Below are 26,855 nucleotides of genomic sequence, written 5' to 3'. Positions count from 1 at the left end.
GTGCCCAGTAAACTCACATTTCATCCGAACACGGAGTTTCTTGTACGAAACTCTCCAAAAATTGGTACAAACGTTCCGCTTCTCACGGCCCCTCAAAGTGCGCGTGATCAAAGGAATGGTATAACCCAAAATTTAGTGACTATGTCGAACTGTTCGTGCAATCACGATACAAAATATCACTTCCTACTAGTAGGGTGGCTTTACAGCGGTGACGTGGTCAGTCACTTTCATGAATGCCTCTGTGTGCACAGCTACACGCGCTCCTTCTGCTATTAAACAAACGCCTGTGTCGCCTGTACTGATGAATCGGGTGTTTGCCGCAGAGGCTTCTGGGTATGCAAATGTTTGTGGCTGGCCACGCCCCCTCCAGTGACAGCAAGGCTCCTGCAGCAGCTCCATGGGGACTCAAAATCCAGCAATAAAGGGAATGTGTGAAGCTAATTTAATAGTGACAAAAAGTTTTTAAGCTGTGTTGTGCAGAAGTCTGCAGTATGCTGAAATGTTATAATAGAGAAGTGTGAGAAGCATTTTTGTTAGTTTAGTTATGATACAAAATGACGATGATAAAAAACTATTAATTAGAAGTAATGATTTTAGGTTTTTTTTATGTTTGAATGCTGGCAACTTGTATCTGCCTGTTCTATTCGTTGCTTTTTATGGTGTTTATTGTTAAGGGGTGGTATAAATAACAGGAGAGTGAAGGTTAGTTAGTTAGTTAGTGAGAGTGATAGATTTAGTGAGTTAACTAGTGAGAGATAGTGAGAGATTGAGAGAGTTAGTTAGTAAGAGTGCTAAAATTAGTGAGAGAGTTAGTGAGAGTGAGAGAGTTAGCGAGTGACATAGTGAGTTATTGAGTTAGTGAGAGAGAGTTATTGAGTTAGTGAGAGTGAGAGAGTTAGTGAGAGTGAGTGAGTTAGTGAGATATAGTTATTGAGTTAGTGAGAGTGAGAGAGTTAGCGAGTGAGTTAGTGAGAGAGAGTTATTGGGTTAGTGAGAGTGAGAGAGTTAGCGAGTGAGTTAGTTAGTGAGAGAGAATTATTGGGTTAGTGAGAGTGAGAGAGTTAGTGAGAGTGAGAGAGTTAGTGAGTGAGTTAGTTAGTGAGAGAGAGTTTTTGAGTTAGTGAGAGTGAGAGAGTTAGTGAGTGAGTTAGTTAGTGAGAGAGAGTTTTTGAGTTAGTGAGAGTGAGAGAGTTAGCGAGTGAGTTAGTTAGTGAGAGAGAGTTTTTGAGTTAGTGAGAGTGAGAGAGTTAGTGAGTGAGTTAGTTAGTGAGAGAGAGTTTTTGAGTTAGTGAGAGTGAGAGAGTTAGCAAGTGACATAGTGAGAGAGGGTTATTGAGTTAGTGAGAGTGAGAGAGTTAGCGAGTAACATAGTGAGAGAGGGTTATTGAGTTAGTGAGAGTGAGAGAGTTAGTGAGAGTGAGTGAGTTAGTGAGAGATAGTTATTGAGTTAGTGAGAGTGAGAGAGTTAGCGAGTGAGTTAGTTAGTGAGAGAGAGTTATTGGGTTAGTGAGAGTGAGAGAGTTAGTGAGAGTGAGAGAGTTAGTGAGTGAGTTAGTTAGTGAGAGAGAGCTATTGAGTTAGTGGGAGTGAGAGAGTTATCAAGTGAGTTAGTTAGTGAGAGAGAGTTATTGAGTTAGTGAGAGTGAGAGAGTTAGTGAGAGTGAGAGAGTTAGTGAGTGAGTTAGTTAGTGAGAGAGAGTTATTGAGTTAGTGAGAGTGAGTGAGGTTTAGTTAGTGAGAGGGAAAGAGTTAGTGAGTGAGTTATTGAGAATGAGTTAGTTATGATCACTAATTATAAGTGAAATGGAAATGTCAGAATTTCATTGCTCCGGTTTATTCCACCCAGGAGTAAAGAAAAAAAACAACTCCACTAACCCATGTCATACACTAACTACAGGCCGCCAGTAAAGCTGTACCGGGGCCACACAGGCGTGACGGTGAAGCACCCTCTACAGGGACAGGCTACAGACGGTACATTCTCTTCTCTGTCCACCCAACGGCACGGACAGGATGCAGCATCCATAGCAGTGTCTACTCAGGCCAGAGGTGAGGGACCCGAAGGCATGCACTAAATGCAGCAATTTGTTAACATGCTTTGTAAGGTCCACCCTGGAGCAACAGGAGCTCCCCTAGCAGGGGTGGATAGCAGAGCCTTCTCTGGGAGGAGTAAAGTTTAATAGATGACTGACTGAGAAGAGGGGTGCAGAGAAGGATCGGGTTTATTCCAAGCCCCATCCAGTGAAGATGTAGTGGCAAGAAGAGGAATTTGCCTTCCTGTCCTGCAACAGACACCAGAGCTCGATGCCCTGGCAGTGGAGGGCAGGTAGGGGCAGTGGAGGGCAGGTAGGGGCAGTGGAGGGCAGGTAGGGGCAGTGAAGGGCAGGTAGGGGCAGTGCAAGGATTTCAGTGGTGCAGGCGCGTAGTGCAAACAATATGCATGGGAGGGGGTGGGCCAGATGGATAGGAGGGACACCAGTAGGTATCTACAAGGCCTTCAACACCCACTCCACTCAAAATCAGCCGGTGTGGAAGGAAAAAGCAGGATGCACCGCACAGCACACACGGCCTACAACTCCCACTCCACTCAAAAGCAGCCAGTGAGAAAGGAAAAAGCAGGATACACAGCACACACGGCCTACAACTCCCACTGTACACGTCGAAGTGGCCGGTCACCTGTGGACTGCGGCAGCGCAAGCAAGCAGCATCTCGCCAACCTCTTAAGACACAGCAGAAGCCGTTCATGATTGTGGCCTCCACCTAGCATGCACCTCACCCGATGAGCAGTGCCTAGACACCGGCGCAGCACTTCATAAAGGTTATTATTGTAGCAGACGAGACAGCTCTCATGGTCTCACTTCACCAGATGGTGAATAGTGAGACTAGTACAATATAAGGCGAGGGAGACACTTCTAGGCGTGGCTGGTCCCAAACAGATACTCTTGAAGTTGAGGCTCAGTCTGCTGCCGGTGCTCGCCAGGTAGAGAGCCAGAGGTGCAGGACGAGACATTCGTGTCACAGGTTCATGCAATCGTGGTCAAGTGGAGAAGCCAAGGTTTGGATCACACCCTTCAGACACCAGCTCATCAACATCGCCTTTTACTGATCACCTTGAATGATGTACATTTAGGGGTCACCTGGGGTGGGGACAGTAACCCCTGAGAGCCCCCCCCCATGCAGGCTGAAGCAACAAACTATGAGTTCCAGAAACAAAGTGGGAACTATAGGAAAAGCACCCCCTCGAGTCTGCATAAACCTTCCACAGGCTGGCCAGTACAGACTTCATTGCATGTCTACAAATAACAAATCCCTCGATTCATGCTTCGAGCTCTAGCTTGCTACAGGAGTTCTTACCAACAGGAGCTAATAACAAGATCAAGCAAGCATTTGCAAAACCAATGGTGCTAGCCTTGCAAGAAGGTGGAACTCTTAGTTTTATTGGAAGCATGTGTCACAAACTGAAAACAAATGATGAACACTGCCCCCATATCATGTGCTTGCAATAAAAATGTGCAGTGTAAAAACAGCAACTCGTGGTTGTTTTACTAGTGATATTTTACAAATGCCAATGCTTTCAGTTCTCACAGGTATTTTATAATTTCTTAAGGAGACCACACTTAACCCAGCACTTAAACTGCAGGCAGCTGAAATGGCACTTCACAGAAGCTAGTTGGAACAAGTGACAGAAAAAAAATGCAATCAAAAACAGAATTCTAAGTTACGTGTTATGAAGGACCATGCTTGTTTCTGCCTTCATGGTGCAATCACCCAGATGAAGGTTTATACAGGAGTGGTGCATCCGTATGAGAGTACTAGGCAGTCACCTATGGCACAAGCTAACTGGGTCGCCGATATATATGTAAAGAACCCAGTTCCAGAAATTAAAAGAGACACAAAAACTGGGGCACGTACTGCATGGTCTGCCTATGGAGATAGGGTTCATTACCATGCACCCATGTGTGGGCTACACAGAAAGGCAGTGAGTGGAGTGGCCACACTGAAGACTGCCGAAGGGCATCTAGACTCCAAAGCACTCATCTCCACATGACCAAAATGTGGGCTTCGGAGCAAAGAGCTTGCCTCCCAGCCCCTACTTCTCCCAGACGCAAAAAACAAAAAAACACACTGGAGCACCTAGACAATATTTACCACCTGCCAAGCCACCCTCTACGTGTACCATTTGAAATGGCAAAAGTTGGCTCTTTCTTTTGAACTTCACGCCTGCCAAATTGTGCTACACTGAAGAACACGAGTGCAAAGTCAGGGCATCCCAAATGTGCCATTTACACATCAGAAAATAAAACAAACTGTGCGTAATCAGAACAGAGTCTGGATAAAAGGGGTTTCATGTTGTCAGGGGACTTCGTTTTCTGCTCACAGAGCGCCCAGGTCCCGGGACAGAACTGTATTCTTTGCTGCAGTCTCCCACGGATAGGACACGCGTATCCCAACACCCATAACAAGAGCTCCAGCACACACACCACTCACACTGGACAAAAGTAACTCCCTGGTCAGGACAGGTCATCTTTGAGAGAGTCAATGGACCGCAAAGCACGGCGGCCTTCCAGCATCTGTGGACACAGTGGTTCAACAAGTACCGACTGGTATATATCGCTCAGTGTTGCCGAAGTGTGAAGATTAGCCAGCCCTGAATACTGACCCAGTGATCCCCATTGTGACAGCTGGTGTAAGTAAGCAAGAGTGAGAAGGGACACGCCCGCCCTACCTAGCTTGAGAAATGCATGCACTTACACACGTAGACAAGAAAGGCACAGCAAAGTGGGAACAATTCACATATTTGATTTAAAACAAGCCCTGCCGCGAATACAACTGCAGCGTCCCGCGAGTGGTGCACGTACGCTTGCGAGATGCTGCACACAACAGCAAGCCATAGGCCGGAAGTTCCGCGAGTGGTGCACGAGCACTTGCGAGCCGATGGACGTAACAGCAAGCCGTAGGCCGGAAGTCCAGAGCGATTCCAAGAGGCCATTTTTCCTAGAGCAGCCATGCGCGCTGCCTGGACAAGACCTAAAAAAGGAGTGACAGAAGGTCACACGGATGGCAGGGATTCAAAGGTCAGTTATGGCTCCAAAGTGAGCAGAATAGACGCTCTGGTACCTCTCAACTGTCAACAGAGTCTCTATGGTTACACATTATTCAGCGCCTTGAGACCCTCATGGGTATGTAGTGTGTGTGAGAAGTTGGCCTGGTATATGATGTCCACTATTCTAGTGGGCACCTTGCACCAGTCCACACAACCCTTATTGATGGTAGGTTATAAAGTCAACCTTATAGAAAGCTATTCTAGTGGTAGCTGTTGAGAACTGCCTACTTTGAGACGAGTTAAGCAAGTTGTTTTACCAATTATAATCTCTTGAATGATCAAATGAAAGCACACCACACAAGGTATATATCAAATATATATGTATTTATTCCAAACACAACCCCTCTGCACTCCTTCTGAAGTCAGAGGTAAAAGTACAATACAAGGAACTTAGGGGCATATTAGCAAGCTGAAGTATTGCTGCTTTTTCGGTGAATTGTGCCGAGAAAGCGGCGATACTTCCAGCGCCCTATTAACAAGGGCATGCTCACGCCTGCCTCAAGCCCACTTTACATGTCAGCGAGAAACATCGCTAATGACATGCAAAGTGGGCGTTCCCACGTTCAACCACATGTAAAATGTGGTTGGAGGTGGGAACACCCTATTACCAAGGCAGGCGTTGGGAGAAGAAGACCTGCGATAAACTCGTTTATCGCAGGTCTCCCAACGCCTGCTCTGACCAGGTGTTAAGGCATTGATAACATGGGGGTGTGGATCTTAACGCTGAATCCACCCCCCCATATTATCAAGGCGTACATTAGCGCGTAAAAACAACGTTTGTTTTCATGCGCTAATGTTCCATATCGCCGACTATCGCCGGATGTAATTTCGCATACGTGTTGCGCATTGATTATTACGCGCTAACACGGCGAAAAAATCCGGCGTTAGCCGAGGATATGGAAATGTGCGATGTGCATTATATAATGCACATCTAGATAATATGCCCCTTAATTAGCATGTGATAAGATGCACAGTATACGTTATGGCATGGGGGCCTCACAAACCATATACTAAAACAGTGGTATAAGAAGCACGTCTGGAATAGAAAGCAGGCCTGGGGCCTGTGGAATCACTGGGGCTTCTAGGAACAACCAATGGTTAGGATGTAGGAGGCCTACGGGAGACGCGTGCAGTGTCTAAACACAGCCGTGGGATACCATTGACTTTCTAAGGAGAACAAACAAGTTACAAATTTACAGTTTAAGGGCAATTCTAGGTTAACTACGATGGAACCCTTTGAGACTAGAACACTTTGGGAGTCAAGACCCATGGGAGCACTGGAGTACTCGTGGTACCTCACCCAGGGAAGTCGGGTGCATAGGTGCCTTTTGGTGTCGGGTTTCGTCATCGATTCCAATGGAGAGCTGCGAAGAAGTGCTGCAGACGACCAAAGGAAAAGTGTCCAGGTGGATCCAAGGGTGATCGAAGATCAGAAGAACTTGAAAGCAGAAGGGACAGAGTCTGGGTCACTAGCCAGTGACCAGGATGGCGATGGGAAGCTGCCAGCCAATGCTGGGTGATTTCAGGTGAAAGAGGTGAAGTTTGTCTCTTCAGCCACATGGTCCAGGAAGCGTCGATGACAACCAGGAGGTGGATTCCAATTGTCCCATAAAGGATCTAGTTGACTACAGTGTCGGATTCCGAATTGGACCCCACAAGCCTTGGCAGCAAACGCAATCCACGCAGAATGTCGAGAATGGCTTTGGTGCAGACCAGCAAGGTCTGAGGAACTTCTATTTTGGGGAGAATTTGGAGCAAGCCTGGAGCAACCAGGAAAGAAAAGTAATTGAAGGATTGGTCTTCTTGGGAACTCACTAGCCAATGAACTAGGAACCATGAAGAAGCATCGAGCTGAAATGCACAAAGCGGGCCCACGGGACACTCGTGGATTGTGGGCCTCTGAGCTTCAGTGCAAAAGATGCTTGGGGCTGGGGCTTCAAGCACCCCAATACACACCTTCAGGATACCTCAGGAAGTAGGTGCAGGTTGCAAAATGCAGGATGTCCAGGAGTTCCGGTCCCACGTCTCTTGTGTTCGCCACAGGTCTCAGCTTTGCTGTGAGCACAGGTCAGCATCAGATATGTCTGAAAGTCCATGTCCTGAGTTGCAGATTCTTCGGGATCCGGTAGGAGCCTAAGAATTGCAGACCAGCAAAGATGCAGTTGGTGCCTGTTTGAACAGGGTGGTCGCTCCTTGAACACAATGGAGATGTCTTGCGTCTTCCAGTCGATATGGAATGTTGAACATCCAAGATTTATGTTGCAGAGTTTTGTCCAGGGTAATCTAAAGTCCTAGGGACTGGGATCCTATTCTTATAGCAAGATCAGGGGTTGGGCTAACTCTAAGGTCCCTCCTATGGGTGGACCTGGGGATGGGGTGGTAACACCCCTTCCCCTTTGTCCTGTTTCGCGCCAGAGCTAGGGCTGAGTGCCCCAGCAACTGGTTTGAACTGGGAAATGAATGGACCATCTAGTGTGCCCCAGGCAGTGTCTGAAAAGCATTCACTGTATGCAACCCACCCTGCCCCAATACACTAAAGACTGTCTGGAGAGGTGCCAGCACTTCCCTGGACAGGAAACCTATTGTCCAGGCCTCCCCTGCTGGAGTTTCGTCCAGCAGCAGGAGGGCAGACTCGTGTCTGTAATGAAATGAAGTGTCTGTGACAGTAGCATCCATTTTGTGATGCTGGGTCTCTGTTTAACTTTAACTGGGTTTCACAGTAAATACATGTGTTCTCTCTCTAGAAGGGTGGGATGCTACCCCCGCTGCCAGAACTGGTGGGGGGGGTAGTATTCCAAAGTGTTTGACACCTTACATGACATGTTTTGATTAAGCAAACCAAAGTTAGCATTAACCGGGAGGATTATAATGCACTTAAGAGTATATGTAGGCTTTCCTGTTTTCAGTTTCTATTTTTGGTAAATTCTGGTGGGGTTTTTTCAGTGTTTTCAATATCTTAAAAAACAGTGTTTATGGAACGTTTTGCTTTTATTATTGCTTGCTTTCTGCTTGGAGAACCGGGCCTTATGGGCCGAGCGGCGCAGGGCACGCCTAAAATCTCCGGGTTCACCTGCCTTGTCAGACAGAGACACGAGACACTCTGTTGGGCGTAGAAAATCAGGTTTATTAGCTGCAGCTAAGCACAGTTGTCCAAGAAGTACACCAATGGTAGGTTCTCATGAGACTGCCACTTAATTCCGTGGCGCACAATCTTTTATAGTATACATATTTACAATGCCTACTCTCAAAACATACAAAACTGACAAATAGGAAGAGTTTGAAAACAAGCTATCAAGTATCTTGAGCACACCCTTCTTTCAGACCCCGTGTTCTCCCCTCCCCTCAAGTTAATCAATGCTAGTGAATGTGATTCAATTTGCAGGTGGCAGGACGTATTTGCGTGCTTCAAAAGATAGTTGTGTAATAAGAGAATACACGAAGAGAATAGCGAAGGCCAGTCAAATAAGATAAAGTAAGACTAAGACAAGGATCAATCAGTCTAGATATGGATTAACAAACTCAGCCAGACCCTGACATTGGTTTCGTAAACAAGGACAAGGGGTTATTTTTTAACAGAAGAGACGCATAGCAGCTGAAAAAGCAAAAACACAACGTTCGCCGTGCTGCCTGAGTAAAGGCAACACAAAATGGCGGTTGTCAGAAAATGGCAGCTAAATACGAAGCGAAGTCGGAAACCACAGAACCTTATGCTGTGAAAGAACATGGTATATAGACAGTGTACTTATAGTGTATATGAGGTCCAAAGAGATGTTTGCAAATTAATCTTATTGTAGTACACCATACAATACTTCTTCAGTAAGTCTTTGGGTCATGTGCGCTTGCTCTTGCCTTCACATGTAAACTTCAGTGAAAAGGCCCTCTGAGCATTCTTAGCCTATTGGGCTGAGAAACATCAGCTAAGGGACACAGTTGGGATGACTCTTTCTTTGATGCCATATAAAGCACAAAATGATAAGTATTTGCGTTTTAGTCCCTGTGCATTAGAAACCAGTGCACCAGAATGGACTAAAAAGTCAATAGCATTCCTCATTAACTCTTAAGATTGTAAAGATGCTTTAGGCATACCATCTGACAAGTGGCAAGGATCTACTACAGGGAATCACTTCAGATCGGGTATCAATTTTGACAGGTCATCACACAACTTTTTTTATATACGTAGCCGAATCACTGCAAATACAAACAATATCTCTCCAATCTTTGTTGAACTTGGAAAAAACATTTTTTGCAGAGCATTACAAGTGACACTGCGTTCCATGTTTTCCAAAAGTCTGGAGTCATGTTTTCACCACTATCCCAGATGCTTGGTGATATATATACTTGTCACTATACCTTGCATTGAATGTTTAAAGCCTGAGGTGTTGGCAATTCACCTACTATCAATACTGACCCACTCAAAACTATGGTCTGATGTATTAAGGGGTTTAACCCATTCTCTGTGGATAAATGTGATGACACATAGTAGGAAAGATTTTTATGAAACCAGCCATTTTACCTATCGGTAAAGGAATCAAATGCAGCCAAAATATTAAATATGAGTTTGATATTTCCAGATTCTCTAAAGTTTATAAAATAATTAAACTAGACCTAAAACATGAAACTAAACCCTGCATCTTTAGACCAAAGGCCACAAAACTGAAAAAGTAAAAGGAAGAAGAAACAATATTTTAGTGGCATCCCTAAAGAACAAAACTCAAGCAGAATAATGTTAGCCAGTCTTTCTTACTGCTACTTGTATAACAAAGTTACATTGTATTGACCCATTCAGGAAGAAAAAAATGACTTTCACTCTCTTTTTCCTTTCTTTGAATGGCATTTAGTTTGTGGTTGTCCAGGTGTTTTTTCAGTGTTTATATGTTTTTACCGGTGAGGGCTATTTTTCTTTCAGTGGGGTTTTATCAGTTATTATAGGTTTAAACCTACAACCCCACAGCCTAAGTATATGGTATGGCTATATCATAGAATAGCTATAAGGAGATGGTTCCGAAAGCTGCAGAGGGGCTCAGCTCATGCTTTGGCACCCTCTCACACAAAACCAAGCACTCTGCCTCCAGGATTGTCAAGGCCTGCCATAGGAGTGACTTATATGTTAATATATGTCTATATATATATATATTCACTTAAAAAACCATAGGTTTCACACCAGTTATAGTTAGGAATTAGCATTTAAAAAACCTATTAAATTCACTGAAAAAACCATAGGTTTCACACCAGTTATAGTTAGGAATTAGCATTTAAAAAACCTATGAAATTCACTGAAAAAACCATAGGTTTCACACCAGTTATAGTTAGGAATTAGCATTTAAAAAACCTATTAAATTCACTGAAAAAACCATAGGTTTCACACCAGTTATAGTTAGCTGGAAATTTTACTGACATAAAACCATTGAAATTCCAACGTTATAGTTAGTTGGACTCACTATAACAAGCGCGCCTGCAATGCACTGCTGATGACGTCACATATTACATCACTCATGACATCGTCAGTGACATCACTCATGACATCACTGATGACACAGCCAGTGAATGTGTGTCTTTCTGAAAAATTAATATGTTTTATATATGTATTTGTAAAGGTTGATGGAAGAATAAGTGTTTAAATAAGTGTGTAAATAGATGTTTTTTTTTAAAAAAATGATTGGTTAACTGCCTTATTAAGTGTATTTTTTTGAATACATATATTAGCAAGTAACTTTTAAATATTGAAATATATGTATCAGTGTTTCACTTTGTGTATAAGTAGCTGCATGGGTTGGTGACTGACTCACTGTTTGTATGTGTTTTGAAGACAGTATATGTGCAGGACTGTATGGGTGGATGAGTGTGTATATGTGTGTGTTAGTGAGTGAATGACTATCTCACTATTGTCTTTATTAGTAACGACATATATTTTAATCTAGTGTATGTGAGTTTTGATGTATATAAGTGAGTATGTGAGAGTAAGAGATTGTAAGAGATCCTGTTTAAATAAGTATGTGTTTCTATAAGTGATTGTTTAAGAGAGTATGTGTAAGTTTCCTTAGAAGTAAGGAGGTAGTGTGTTTATAGTTGTATATGCAAATAAATGGATGTTCAATAGGTTATTTGCATGTGTGAGTATGTGTGTGAGTAACTTTTGGATGACTGTTGGTGTATAACAGGATGTATAGATGTATCACTACATATGATGAGTGAGTATATGTATGAGTGACAGTCACCTGCCTGGCTTCTCCAGAAACGGGCGACAGAAACACCTTAAAACAGCGCTTCTCGCTGCAACAAACAATTGGCAGAATCACTTGCCTGCCGCCATTGACGGCGAGGACCCGAGGCCACGCCTACTCTAGGCCACGCCCACCGCCCAACCCAGTATAAAAACGCTGCTCACAGCGCTACGAAACAGAACCTGATTACTCCTGAGGCGGAAGCCGGGAGCTCACCTTTTTAAAAATTGTATTCTCTGTGTCACCTTTCGCCGAGCAAATTGATTTTAAACCCCCACTCACCTGCCTGGCTTCTCCAGAAACGGGCGACAGAAACACCTTAAAACAGCGCTTCTCGCTGCAACAAACAATTGGCAGAATCACTTGCCTGCCGCCATTGACGGCGAGGACCCGAGGCCACGCCTACTCTAGGCCACGCCCACCGCCCAACCCAGTATAAAAACGCTGCTCACAGCGCTACGAAACAGAACCTGATTACTCCTGAGGCGGAAGCCGGGAGCTCACCTTTTTAAAAATTGTATTCTCTGTGTCACCTTTCGCCGAGCAAATTGATTTTAAACCCCCACTCACCTGCCTGGCTTCTCCAGAAATGGGCGACAGAAACACCTTAAAACAGCGCTTCTCGCTGCAACAAACAATTGGCAGAATCACTTGCCTGCCGCCATTGACGGCGAGGACCCGAGGCCACGCCTACTCTAGGCCACACCCACCGCCCCTTTCCTCCCCCTTAAAAGATGTGCAACCACCGGACGCGCAGCGGACGGGCGCAGCGGGCGCGCCGTCAGCGCGCCGTCAGCGCGCCAAAGGCAAGCCCGTCTGGGCCCGTCCGGGCCCAGACGGCCTTAGGCCTAGCCACTATGCCCGAACTGCTAAATCGCCTCTCATATTCCAGAGACTCACTGCTCGCCTGGAATCCGGAAAAACACCCCCAGTGCAAATACATCCACAAGGAGGACACCCCCTATGCAGGATGTAGCCTCTGCAATAAACCTAAGGAATCGGAACGCCACCTAGGACTACGGCTCGGCCTTCTGAATTGCAGATCTTTAGTAAAGCATGCCCACGAAATCAACATCCTCGTCCAAGAGTCGCTGCTAGATCTTTTGTTTCTGACGGAAACTTGGCTGACCCCGCACAGCGACTTCGATGTTGCCAATGCTACCCCCCCCGGCTACCAAATATGCTGTCTAAATAGGCCAATCGGTAGAGGCGGGGGCCTAGCTATAATCTACAAAGATCACCTCAAATGTAGAATCGAGACCGGAACTGCTAAAGACTGTGAGAACTGCCACTTCTCAATCCAGATCACACCATCCACTTCCCTTTCGGGACTGCTTGTGTATCGTCCTCCAGGCCCTCTAGGCGAATTCTCCAGTACACTGATGGACCACATCCTTCTTAAGACTATCTCGGTCTCTAACTTTCTCCTCTTAGGGGATTTTAATATGCACTTCCTGGATCCCACGGACAATACCGCAGCAAACCTGCTCGCGGACCTCACCACAGCTGACCTCCATCTGCAAAACCCCAAAGCAACCCATGAGAAAGGTCAGCTCCTAGACCCGATCTTCTCCAACATTGGGAACCTGTATGCCCAGGATCCCACCCCCCTGCCTTTGACGGACCATATGCTGATTCTTATGCACTGGTCACTCGACACGACACCAGTGCCCAAACAAAAAACAAGGGTACAAGCCAGACGATGGCACAAGTTAGCACCAGAGGAATGGGAGGCCAAACTACGCGATACCATCGCCCCCTTGCCTACGGACCCAAACAGCGCAGACAGAGAATTCATGAATTGGCTAGTCCGACCCCTAGATAGCTCCATTCCACTGACCAGCACGCTAAAACACGTGAAAAGAATCGGTCCCTCCCCTTGGTACACACCCGCCCTCACAGCCCTTAAAAAACAATGTAAAAAGACGGAACGTTCGTGGAGAAAAAACAAGTCAACTGAAGAGAAAAGCGCCTATCACCGCTCCATGAAAGCTTACAAACTAGCCTTACACGACGCCAAAAGGACTTATTATGAGGAAAAGATAAAAATCTCCGCCTGCTCATCCAAGGAGACTTTCTCCATTCTCAAAGAACTCCTCCACGTCCCGGAACCCCCACAGAAACCTATGGACCCCAAAGAAGCCGAGGAAAGATGCGTCAAGCTGGCCACCTTCTTTGACGACAAAATTAAAAAAATTCTCATCTCCCTCCCACCTCCTAACTCTGACTCATTGGTGAGAGCCAAGGAGCAGATACCCCTCGCCGACAAACCCTCCCTGGAGTCACTTGGCCCTGTCTCAGAAGAAGAAGTAAGAGTCATACTTACCTCAACCAAGAGCGGAGCCCCTAGCGACCCAGTCCCCATACGTTTCGCTAAAAACATCCCGCAGACTATAGTGCCCCAACTGACAGCCCTGATCAATATCTCACTGGAACAGGGAGAGGTTCCATCTAACTGGAAGGAAGCTGTCGTCAAAGCGCTGCTCAAAAAACCGTCGCTTGACCCCTCAGACCTCTCCAACTATAGACCTATCTCACTTCTACCTTGGATAGGTAAAGTTGCCGAAAAACTGGTAAACAAAAGGCTGTCTCACTACCTCGAGTCAAACCATCTTCTTAACGACTCACAGACAGGCTTTAGACCAGGTCAGGGCACGGACACTGCCCTCCTCGTGGCAGTAGAAAGAACTAGGGAAATCATCGATACAGGAGGATCAGTGGCAGTGGTCCTCCTAGACCTTAGTGCGGCCTTTGACACGGTCAGTCACCAGGTCCTAATCCATCGACTCGGGTCTGTCGGGGTTAAAGGCAGTGCTCTGAAGTGGCTTACATCCTTTCTCTCCCGACGCTCCTACCAAGTATGGGAAGGCGAAAGCCGCTCCCCCTCCATCCCCCTCCAGTGCGGTGTGCCTCAGGGCTCCTCCCTGAGCCCTACGTTGTTTAACGTTTACATGGCCCCACTGGAGGAACTCGTCTCACCCTTTGGAGTCACTATCGTCAGCTACGCCGACGATACACAACTGGTGGTGACTCTCTCCCACCCCAAGCTTGAGCCCTCTAATCTCCACGACTGCCTTACCAACGTATATCAGTGGATGAGTGACTCTGCTTTGAAGCTTAATGGCTCCAAAACAGAGATCCTGCTCCTTGGACAAAAAACCACGAGCCTCCCCCCTAACATCTGGCCCACCTGTATGGGTGAACCCCCCACTCCCAAGAAGGAGGTCAAAAGTCTCGGAGTGTGGCTGGAGACCGACCTTACCTTCAGGACCCAGGCTAGAAAGACGGCCGGCACCTGCTACGGTTTACTCAAATCTTGCAGGAAGGTAATTCCACTTCTACCTTTTCAGTCGCGTCTCATGCTGATCCAGGGCCTCATTCTATCTAGGCTGGATTACAGCAATGCCATCTACCTGGGCGCCCCAGAATCCACTCTTCAAACTCTGCAGAAAGCCCAAAATGCCGCCGCCCGACTCCTCACAAACACCCCGGCCAGATCATCTGCCAAGCCCGCCCTCAGGAAGCTGCACTGGCTCCCGATCAGGGAAAGGGTCATTTTTAAGGCCCTCTGCCTTGCCCACAAGACTCTTCATAACACCGGCCCTCCTATACTAAACAACTGGATCACCCCCTATAGACCCACTAGAGCGCTTCGCTCGGAGCACGGAAACCTGATTACGATCCCTAAGGTGAAAAAGGCCCGCATAGGTGGCCGCCGCTTCTCGGTAAACACTGGAAACAAGTGGAATGCACTCCCTCTGAGTCTCAGAACAGAACCTAACCTCCTCCGGTTCAGAAAAGCCCTCAAAACTCTTCTCTTCCCCTAAAACTGTCACTTGTCCGGACTACACCCCCTCGTGAGTAATATGGTTTTTTAGCGCTGGGATACCCACTGGGTGACTACGCGCTCTACAAAACTTTAAATAATAATAATAATAATAATAGAACTGTTGTTGAATGAGTGGATGTGTATATAGATGGCGGAATTACTGAATTTGTTGTTGTAACTGGTATGAGTATCTCCATTTTTTTGAAAATGTTAGTTTCTATTTTTGAATATGTGTTTCAAGGGTTACATTACACTAAAAGGAGGTCTGTCACTCTGTCACAAGGATGGTGTCATCCTTGATGTCATGAGTGATGTCACTGACGATGTCATGAGTGATGTGATATGTGACGTCATCAGCAGTGCATTGCAGGCGCGCTTGTTATAGTGAGTCCAACTAACTATAACATTGGAATTTCAATGGTTTTATGTCAGTAAAATTTCCAGCTAACTATAACTGGTGTGAAACCTATGGTTTTTTCAGTGAATTTAATAGGTTTTTTAAATGCTAATTCCTAACTATAACTGGTGTGAAACCTATGGTTTTTTCAGTGAATTTTTAAATGCTAATTCCTAACTTTATATAGGGCCTCAAACCTATGAAATGTAATATTTTTTATAATGAATCTTATATTGTATATTTATATAATCCTTTATTATTTTATTTTTTTTGCCCTGGAGCGCTCCCGGTGCGCGCCCCGGTGAGCGCACCTGAAAGCGCAGTTTTCCGGTGCGCCCCGGGGCGCGCACCGGTGAGCGTCCGGTTAGTGCTATTCCCGCGAACGAAAACATCATTGTGATGTATCGCGTAGCTGCGTCCGCTTGATACGCACGGCGTAAGCGCACCCGGAAGCACTCGATCGAATACGATCGCGCAACGTAAGCATCCGATGCGCTTACGCACCGCGCCCCGGGGTGTGCCCCCGGGCGCGCCCGTGGGCGCGTAGCGTAAGCGCGTCGGGTCATGTGACCTGGAAATAACACTTTTAATTGGTGCAGAACAGTTTTGGTTTCCAAATGATGAAAGCCCGGGTCATGTGACCTAAAAATAACACTTTTCATTGGTTCAGGACAGTTTTTTTTCCAAATGATGAAAGACCCCACCTTTTTTCCTTATTCTGACTTTTTCCTTTGACTGAGGAAGACCTGTTTGGAGATCTTTGTGTTATATTTTGTACTTTTAATTGGCTACAGTAGCAGCAGCAGCTGGAGCATCTGCACCACCACCACCACAACGAAGAGGACCACCACAACATCACATTGGTGGTCAAGAAGAAGAGGAGGAGGAGGAGGAACAGGAGGAGGGTAGGAGGTGGCTGCAAGAAGACAATACCCCATACAGGCCAAGCAGCACATTGTATGGGAGTTTTTTCCCATCCCTGAGGGAAAGAAGAAAGTGAATGCGCCAAAGGTGACTTGCGAAATCTGTGGCATTGAACTTTCAAGGGGGAACCCTAAGAAAAAATAATCGTTTGGTAATAACACCATGATCCGGCACATGCAGCGCAAGCATCCCAACAACTATGCTGCGGCAGAGATGAGAGAACTGGCCAGCAACCCTCCCCAATCTTCACCCAGCACCTCCAAACAAAAGCAACCCACTCCATCGGGACCAGAAACAAGGGAGATGGTCCCAAACATTCAACCCAAGTTTGGGAATTACAAGATTACTTGTATTTTTTGTGGGAAGACTATCAGCTATGGTGATCAAAGCGTAACGCTCATCAACCGTGCTGGTGACAACCACAAATGCCCCAAAAATCCTTAGTTTTTTTTCATGATTTTTTTTTGCTCCAGTTGAGCCGTTTTCAATTCCCTGTTTTTTGTTTCTCCCCATAAAAAAAATATATATAAAATAGTTCATAAAAGCCAAAAAAAGTACAAAATGTTCAAAAAACATAAAAAAACATATAAAACAACAAAAATAAGAAAAAAAAAGTTCTTTTTAGAACTACCTCCAATTTATAAAAAAAGGCTACATTTTTTTAAAACTCTGTCATTCTATTTTTTCCCCATGGTACGCTCCCCGGTGCGCTCCCCGGTGCGCGTACCGGGCGCTCCCCCCGTGCAAATCAAAAAAATATATACATTTTTTTGTCCCGCAGGGCCCTTTTGTAGCCCCCACATCAAATATAGGGAGTCAAGGGGGGTCGACTCTGCCCCCTTATAGTCATTTCCCCCTTTGTTTTTCCCAACTCTTGTGTCTCGATCCTACCAAGACACAAGATGGCGGCCGCTCCGGACTGTTTGGAATGTTTACAGACACCCGAGAACCAATCAGCTTTCCGCGCGCGAACTCGCGTAGCCCCGATGCGCATACCGGGGCGCGGCTATAGATATATATATTTTTTGGAACCTACATTACTCAAAATCCACTGGAGCACATATCTTGAGACATAGCAAAGGCACATCGGGCTATCAGTCCCTACAATTTTCCCAGGTTTGGTGGAAATCCATTCAGCCGTTCGGGCTAAAAGTGAGGTCGACCGCCCTATGGAAATTAACATGGGGAAAACACGTTTTGGGACCCCCCTTTTTTTTCGGCCCCCGCTTGACGAATCCCCCCAAAACCTTCAGGGAAGGACCGGGGCACCGCAAGGCAAATTTGAGGAAATTTTCAGGCAGATTCCTCAACCGGCGCCAAAGTTAATCACAATAGAATGTTGAGATTTTCTATTGAAAATAATCCTAACTATATATATATATATATATATATATATATATATATATATATATATATATATATATATATATATATATATATATATATATATATATATATATATATATATATATATATATATATATATATATATATATATATATATATATATATCAAAAAAGGTTGCTCCTGCAATTGAAGACACCCACGCGTCGTTTCTCTATTTGCTTTTAATGGCAAAACAGGCAGCAACTCCAATGTTCATCTCTCCATCAGCAGGGTTTCGCCATCTCTACCATACGCGTTTCGGGTGTTGCCGCCCTTGTTCACTGGTCTGGCTTCTAAGGGGAGTGACAGCCTTGCGATTTATGTTCATGCCTGAGGTGTTCTCCTCTGGTAATCCCGCCCACATGGCGCTTTGCATTATTGTTCAAGTAGTTCATGTGTATCTATAGTAGTGCCTGCCGTCCGTTTCCTCCCTGAATTTTTACCTTCGGGTTGCCGATTTCAAGTATGCCCACCGTGCTGCTTAGCTTGCGCCTCGTTTCACCAGCTACTCCGCTCCTGTTCCGTGCTCCATTTTCACCGAGCACCAGGACCCGCTCACGAGCGGGGGGGTTGTCCTCGTGGCCCAGAGCCGGCCACTTAATATCAAAAAAGGTTGCTCCTGCAATTGAAGACACCCACGCGTCGTTTCTCTATTTGCTTTTAATGGCAAAACAGGCAGCAACTCCAATGTTCATCTCTCCATCAGCAGGGTTTCGCCATCTCTACCATACGCGTTTCGGGTGTTGCCGCCCTTGTTCACTGGTCTGGCTTCTAAGGGGAGTGACAGCCTTGCGATTTATGTTCATGCCTGAGGTGTTCTCCTCTGGTAATCCCGCCCACATGGCGCTTTGCATTATTGTTCAAGTAGTTCATGTGTATCTATAGTAGTGCCTGCCGTCCGTTTCCTCCCTGAATTTTTACCTTCGGGTTGCCGATTTCAAGTATGCCCACCGTGCTGCTTAGCTTGCGCCTCGTTTATATATATATATTTATTCACCGAAAAAAACATAGGTTTCACCCATGTTATAGTTAGCTGGACATATCTCTCATACAAAACCATTGAAATTCCCTCGTTATAGTTAGTTCAGCTAACTATAACTCACGCGCCCGCAATGCACTGCTGATGACGTCACATATTACATCACTCATGACACTTCAAATGACATCACTGATGACATCACTGATGACATCATCCTTGAGAAAGAGTGGCAGACCTCCCCTCACCGTAATATAACCTTTGATACACACATTCAAAAATAGAAACTAAAATTTTCAAAAAAATGGAGATACCAATACCAGTTACAACAACCTATTCAGTAATTCCAACATCTACATACACATCCACTCATTCACCAACAGTTCTGTACAGTCACTCATACATGTACTCACTCATCATATGTACTCATACACCTATACATCCTGTTACACACCGACACTCATCCATAGAATTACTCACACATGCAAATAAACTATCAAACATCCATTTACTTGCACAGCTATACACAAACCACTACATTTACTTCTACAGAAAAGTACACATACTTACTCTCTTAAACAATCACTTATAAAAACACATACTTATGTTCCTGCGCAGGAACGCCTCCTCATGTAGGAATGTGTCCTTCTGGTACAGGGATTTACAATGTGACGTACCTCCCAGATACGTCACATTCTAAATACCACATATTGTGGTGCATCTTTTGCACCACTGCTTCATCAGAAAAGTGATGCAACTGTGGTGTAAAAGAGGCACAAGTGTTTTTAAATCTGCCTCTAACAAACACTTACAAATTTACCGAGGCAGTTTCACTAGCAGTGCATTCTTTTTGAATTTACTTTTGTTATTATTTTACATTAAAAATATGAAATGTAACTTTAAAAATAAAATAAATATAAGTATTTATAATAAAAATGTAGGAAGTTACACAACCATTCAACCATAAAGGCCCCATTATTTGTCCTGCACAGATTTAGTAGCTACGGATGCAGTGCGTCCTGTATGGGCCTGCCGCCACGGGCCGCTGACTTGCGGTGCACTGGGGCAGGGTCACAGGTGCAGAGCAGGTTCACGGGATGACTTGTCGCAGAGTGTATCGATGGACAGTGGAATGTGTACCCCCTGGGTAGAAACTAGAGGGCAGGCCCACTCTGATACAGTCACCATGGTGGAGATGAATGGAACAGATACATGTCGGACACCAAGTCCAGTCTAGCCAGAAGATGCAGAAAACGACCAGGCCATGGGGTCAGATGCCTCCAAGGTCCAACCATATGGTGCCCATGGCTCATTGCACACAGAGTTAGTGACACCAGTACTGTTATGGGATGCTTCCTGCAATGTGGCATGCCCAATGGTGTGGAGTCCTCCACATCTTACCCAAGAGACAGTTCCACATGTGTGACCAATTGGACCGCAGTGTAGGCCTGTGGCAACGGTCAGCACAGGCCATTCACCGAGTGTCGCCAGCATAGGTGTGGATGGCCCCACCAGCCGGCGTAGTTCAGCTTCAGTGGCACCACGGGACGCAGACTTGCGATGAACAGGGTTGATGGCACCAGGTCAGTTGTTGATAGTGTTCATTACCCTCCGTGATTGTGACCCGGCTTTCATCCGGACTGAGCCGCATCTTCCTCTTACTCCTCTCCGTGCAACCACTGGTGTGGACTCTGCCATTCGTGATTTGCAACTAGGTGCTGGATGTGGGTCCTACTGGTCTGCAGGGTAGTCCTGGTCCCTCATCCACGTGTTGCCGGGTTGTGTTGAACAGGGTTAGTGGCACCACGTGTCGCAAGATGCCCATACGGAACTATGCCTCACTGATCGGGGGTCTGGTGCTGTGGTCACTGCCCCGGCTTCGGGGCCATTGCCATTCAGGCCTCAGGACACAGCTTCACATATGGCACCTACTGGGCTGAAGATTATGCCGGTGTAGTATGTGAATGAGGATGGAGAAATGTTGGACAGCATCGGGGGGCCAGCAATGGTCTGAAAGGCTGCCAGGGTTGCGGCTCTCAGGCTTGGAGCTTTCACCTGCACATGGTTGGCACTACGTGACACACACTGGTGTCTGGAGGTAATTAGAGTGGCCTGGCTGCAGAGGGGGGAGCATGACGGGTTTGGAGTCCAGCTGGCCGGGGTATGGCAGGTGCACAGGATCGCAGGCAACTCCGCTCACGTGGATGGCATCGGCCGCGTGGAGCGGCACCACCCTGGCAGAGACATTGGGCTTTCTGGAAGAGGACCACGCCCAGGGCTACGTGCTATTTATTCACACCCCTACGCTGACCTGGCATACGGTCATCCCACTCTGCGCACGCTTAAGGGGAGGACATAACAGGCAACATTTCTGCGTACTCCCCCACTGGCCAGGATGACATAGTTGCGTCAACTGTCCACTACAAGGTGTATGTCTCCATGGATATGGGTGTGTTCTGCATACTGCAGTCTGTCTAGCACATCTATCCCACACTTGGCATTGTGTACTTTCCCAATCATAGTTCTTGTGTCTCCTTCACACATGCCTGGTTGCCACCTCTCAACATGTTCGGCTAGTGTGAGGCTGAGATGCCATGCCATTGATGGCTCATGTGCAGGGCTTGCCCAGGTTTCCATTGTGAGTTGTTCTGTCGTTTCTGGTGGGTGGGCATGTTGTTTTGCATGTTGGTTGTGAATTTGTGATGTGTGCATTGCAAGGGTTGTGGGTTGCATGGCTGTGGAGACGAGGTGAATGGAGTGTTAATTTGGAAATTGCCAAGGGGCTGTGCATTTCCTTAGGTGCCATCCTGGAAACGCTGGTTGCTGATGGACTGTCGTAGGATGGAGGAATCATGCACACTGGCTGGGTAGTTGGAGGCAACATTGGTGGAGGTTCCACAGTGTTCTGTTATTGCCTGCACATTGATGTGAAACGTGTGCTTTCGGTTGCGGCGATTGTGTGCTGTGTTGGCAGGAGGCACAGGTATAACATGTGTGCTGTGCTGTTGATTGCCCCAAGACGTGCGTGCATCCAGCTATGGCGTAAGGTCCCTGCTTGGTGTTCATTGGAACCTGCGCATTGTATTGGACGTATTGGGACTGGGGTACCAGGCTGTGGTGATGTCCAGGACAGGTGTGAGGTACTTGGATGTGGCTGGCTGTGTGACTTCTCCGACTCTTGCAGGTGTTGGTTGGGGGGTACCAGGGGCAACAGGTGCAGCACAGCCAGCAGCTTTGTGTGGAGTGGGATGTTGGTTGTCCGCTGTGGTGGTTCAGTCAGCCTGTTGGGCCTTGTTGGCCAAGATGCGTAGGATGACTGTTCTTTTGGGCCTGTAGAAGGCAATGACATTGTCAGGTGTTGGGTCTGTTAGGCTGGTGCATTTCCTGGGGGTCCGTTGTGTTTGCCTACGCTGCCTCTGTGGTGTTCTGGAGGAGTGTTCCGGGTGTGCGTTGGGTTCCTGGAGTGGTGGCAGTGGGTGTTGTGGCCCTCTTGGGTGTCCAGGCAGCATGACCAGTGGCTCCATGGCATCTGTTGCCCTTCCGATGTGGCTGTGGGCTGTTCTCCCTTTTGTGGTGCAGGCTGTGGTCTGAATTTGCACCAGGTCAGAGAAGGTGTTATTTTCCTGGTGCTAATGTGCCTTATTGCCTGTTTTGTGTTCTTATTGCAGTTCTGTCTAGTCGTTTTGAATGTTGTGGAGTGGTGTTGTTGAGGCTTTGGGCACAGGAACGCCTACTCTGCATCTCATTAGCGATAGTTGCAGAAGTCACCTGTGTCAATGTGTTTTGCGGCTGCTATCACAGTTGAACTAGGACTGTGGGCTGTTATCACTGGCTTGTAAATGGAGAGATACATGTATCACTCCTATGGCAGCGATAAAATGATGTTAACTCCGCAATAGCTCCTTGAGAATATGCCCTCAGTTTTGCAGATAGATGCTGCTGCTGCCCACCGCATTCTATTGAGAACCCACTGAATACCCCCCAACACTGATGCTGGGGAAAGACGACCTGCTATACTAACATACAAGCCGGCCAATTGCAAAAAGTACACAAGAGGGGGCTTTGAATCTGAGTTTGAGCAACAGACCTGACGAGGTTGGGTCTTGCAAAGACCAGAGACCGGCCGAAGAGGAAGCCGAAGAGGGACGGGCAAGGCCCCTTATAACTCCTTCCACGACACAACATCTCTTTGAGGGGACAGAGGTCCGGCAGCTCACCCTAATGGGGCTGAACTTGAGGAAATGCTGACTCTCATTGCACCGAGAGCCCGGTGCAGAGAGCATACACTTTCTTGGGCCCCCCCTCCCTGGGAGCACAGGCCCCGTGGGACTCTGGGACGGCCCCCGGATGAGACAGAGATTGATCAGAACAATGGCGCTAGCACACCAAACTCAACCTGCGAAACTTGAGTGTCCGTAGGAGCCACCTGCTGATATTCATACAAAAATACGCGATACCTGCTGCGGCTGGAAAGTGAAAGCAATAACTAGAATATTCATCCACAAGGGCAATCCTGACACTAGACAGACCAAACTCTGTTTCAAAAGGGAAAAAAAGATAGGATAAGTGAACAACCACAACCCGCCACCAGCCTAGACAATCCCCAGGAGGAAGGAGGAAGACGCCCAAGATGTCGACATCAAAGCAAATCTTGGTGGAAGTTATGTCCAGTCTCTGCAACATAGACACCAAACTAGACCTCATGGCCAGTCACCCCAACAGAATAAAGGAACAGGTGGATAAACACAATAATTGACTAGAGCACCTTGAAACTAGAGTCTCTGACATAGAGAATGACCAAACAAAGTGGAATGAACAACTACTCAAGATAGAGAAAATACTTGAAGTAATAAGAGCCAAAAACGAAGACCAAGAGACACAATCTAGATGAAATGACCTGAGAATCATTGGAGTCCCGGAGTCCACGGCCATAATGAACATGTATGGAGAAGGGTTTCTCTATTGATTCATAATAGAGCGGGCTCAAAGAACGCGGGACCCCAAACCGCTCCCAGGTGTACCAGCCCACCCCATAATATTGTGAATCCTAAACATCAAGGATTGAGACACAGTACTGCGACTTTCAAGTGAACACTGCAACCTACAATACAAAGGAATTATGATCTCCTTTTACCCCGACTTCACAATTATACTTCAGACTGCCCATAAGGAATTTTTACCAGCTAAAAAATTAAACGAAAAAGCTGAGATAAAATCTGCTCCTCTCTACCCAGCCAAACGACGCATAAAACATGGTGGCAGAGCTCATCAGTTCACTGACGTCAAAGCAGCGCTCACATTTCCTGATTTTCAGATTGCAAAGTTGTCAAAGTCAAGTCAAGTCAAAATATCTTTATTTCGATTGTTGGAAGCAATCATAAAAGTACGGATAAAAAAACACATTCATTACAATATTAAAAATACATATTTACAATACCGGAATTCATCAATTTCAAGGGATTCAAACTCAAAAAGAGAATTTAAAGTTAAGAGTGCGTTCAGATATTCATACTTTTCCTAGTACGCATCACATTTTTTAAATACAGTGTTGTTGTTGCTACACATAAGTGGTTGTCAAGACATTGAATATTGAGCATCGCCACCCGACACTGACGATGTCCTAATTCTCTTAAAAATAATAATGAAACATTCTTTCTTATTACATCATTGTGGGAGTGCGGGTCTAATATACAGGCGAGGAGGCTGGATGAGTTTGCGAACAGGCAAAGTTTTATTTTGAACAAGAGTAGGGTCAGGTAACACAGATGTCCGGGCGTCACAATAGTCCTCTTCCTGTGAGTCTTCTTCTTTATTTAGGGGTGCAGAGGGCGATGGTTCTGGCTCCTCGTCTTCGGAGTCGAAGGGTGTTCCCCGGAGGCTCATAAAAGAGGAAAGAGAGGGAGCCGTCAGAACACTAGTTTACCTTTTTATCAAGGAAGTCTAAACCCGTCACTGCACCTCGATTGTGTTCAGTACTAGGCAGATTTGGGCGTGAAGTCAGTGATTATGCCAAAGTAGGGAAGCAGGGAGGGTAAGGAATCATGGGAGGGGGAGTCAAGGAAAATCAAGAATCCAGTGAGAAGCCCACGCCTTAAAGAGATGCCTTTAAACTTATCAAACATAGATTCGGGTTATCTAGGCACATGAGTTCAAAAACCAATATCACGGGTCAAGTTCAGGTTTACAGCGAAATTAGCGGTGGTATTCAATCAACAAGACATTTTACTCCTCCCGCCACCCTCCGGTACCTTCCGGCCACCCTCCAGTTCTTTTCCCCCATTCCCTAGTCCACGTGGTAATCCCTCACTCACCGGCCCCTGCGGCAAACTCTCCTGAGTCCGTGGCCGTTCTTCAGCGTCCTCCGGTGGGATCCACCACTCCTCACTTCAGGGCTCGTCCGATTCCTCGTCCTGGGCCTCTCCACGCAGTCTCCTCCGTACGGTTTCTCTTCTTGCGCCGCTCCTCCTGATGTCTTCTCCCGCTCTCCTGCTTCGTCTGGATGCCCGCCCCTGTCCTCGCAGTCCGCTGTTTTCATTGGTCTCCTTTGACCACTTCCGGGGTTGCCGCCGTCCTCGTCCGGGTTCTGCTTCCCAGCTCTCTGTAGGGAGAGGAAAAGACGACATGGATCTGGATTGGGAGTTGCTGTATCGGGAGTCCGCTCATGAAGGTTATCGGCCCACGGGACCGCATCGGTGAGTACTTCCTCACAATCATAACATTTACAAAAGAGAAAAACATGGATAGTACTCTGAGGTGAAATATTGTCACAGGGCAAGGAGGTAGATCGTGCGTCCAATTATTACTCATAGGAAAACTAACAAATCTGTGGAAAATACCAAATCTGAAGCGTGAAAGTAAAAAGCGCTCATATTTATTAGATACATAAATTAGATAGGGCTGAATGTTAAAAGTCATTAAAACCTTTTGATGCTGCAGAACAGAAGGTTTAAGGACCTCCGTTGCCATTCTATGAGAGTCCAGAAAGGCTAGACCCTCCCTCTTCAAATCTTTCCGTGAGATAGCTGAAACATTGGTAGGGTTCAAGAAATAGGCTTCTCTCCCAATATCCTTTAGAAAGTTACGAACATAGTTCACCCATGGTATCCTTGTAGCTCCCTCTAATTTTAAAATGTCTGTCAGAACATCTCTATTTAGATGTGTTGCTTCTTGCGTCCGGAGCCTGTGCCATAGTAGCAGAGGCTCTAGCTTAATTAGGTCAGATATGTAAGAAAGACCCAGTTCTGCGTGGCAATTATAATTAGGAGAGCTTTTGGGAAGTGCCAAGATATATTTTAAAAATGAGTTTTCAGCCATCTGGATAGGTGCAGGGTTTACAAAACCCCAAACCCCACTACCATAGGTAGCGCCAGCCACACGCTTGGTAGATTTTAATTAATTCTACAGGTGGTCTAGTCCCTAATTTATTTGAAAAGATTTTAAGAGCAGCAGTCGATCGTAACAGCTCAAGTTTTTTTGCAGACACAGCTTGCGTCCACGTCTCAGTCTGAGCGAAGAGTATCCCAAGATAGGAGAACTGCTTGGCAAATTCGAGCTTCTGTCCTGCTATAAATATGGGCCTCTTAGGTTTACGTTGCCTACCACAATACATAGTGAAAGTTTTTGAAGTGTTAACTTTTAGGCCCAGCTCATTCATAAAACGGTAAAAGCTATCAACCACACGCTGCAAGCCCACTTGAGTACGCGACATAAGTACAGCATCGTCCGCGTACAGAAGTGCTGGTATTGGGCGGCTACCTACATATGGGGGATCTAAGCTATCTTTGCACAAGACTTCTTCCAATCCATTTATATACAAGTTAAAAAGGAAAGGGACCAGGACACAGCCCTGCCTGACCCCTCTCCTAATTGGAATTTTGTCAGTGCGTTCTCCCTTTAGCCCAAAGCGAACGTGGGCTGAGGCGTCGCTATAAAAACGTTTAAGATCATAAATAATGTTAGATTCAACCCCAAGTTGTTCTAGAAGTAACCACAGCTTAGAATGGATCACACAATCGAAAGCG

Source organism: Lissotriton vulgaris, chromosome 1_1 (assembly GCF_964263255.1).
Source record: "Lissotriton vulgaris chromosome 1_1, aLisVul1.2, whole genome shotgun sequence".
NCBI lineage: Eukaryota > Metazoa > Chordata > Amphibia > Caudata > Salamandridae > Lissotriton > Lissotriton vulgaris.
Note: the sequence above shows the minus strand (reverse complement) of the source record.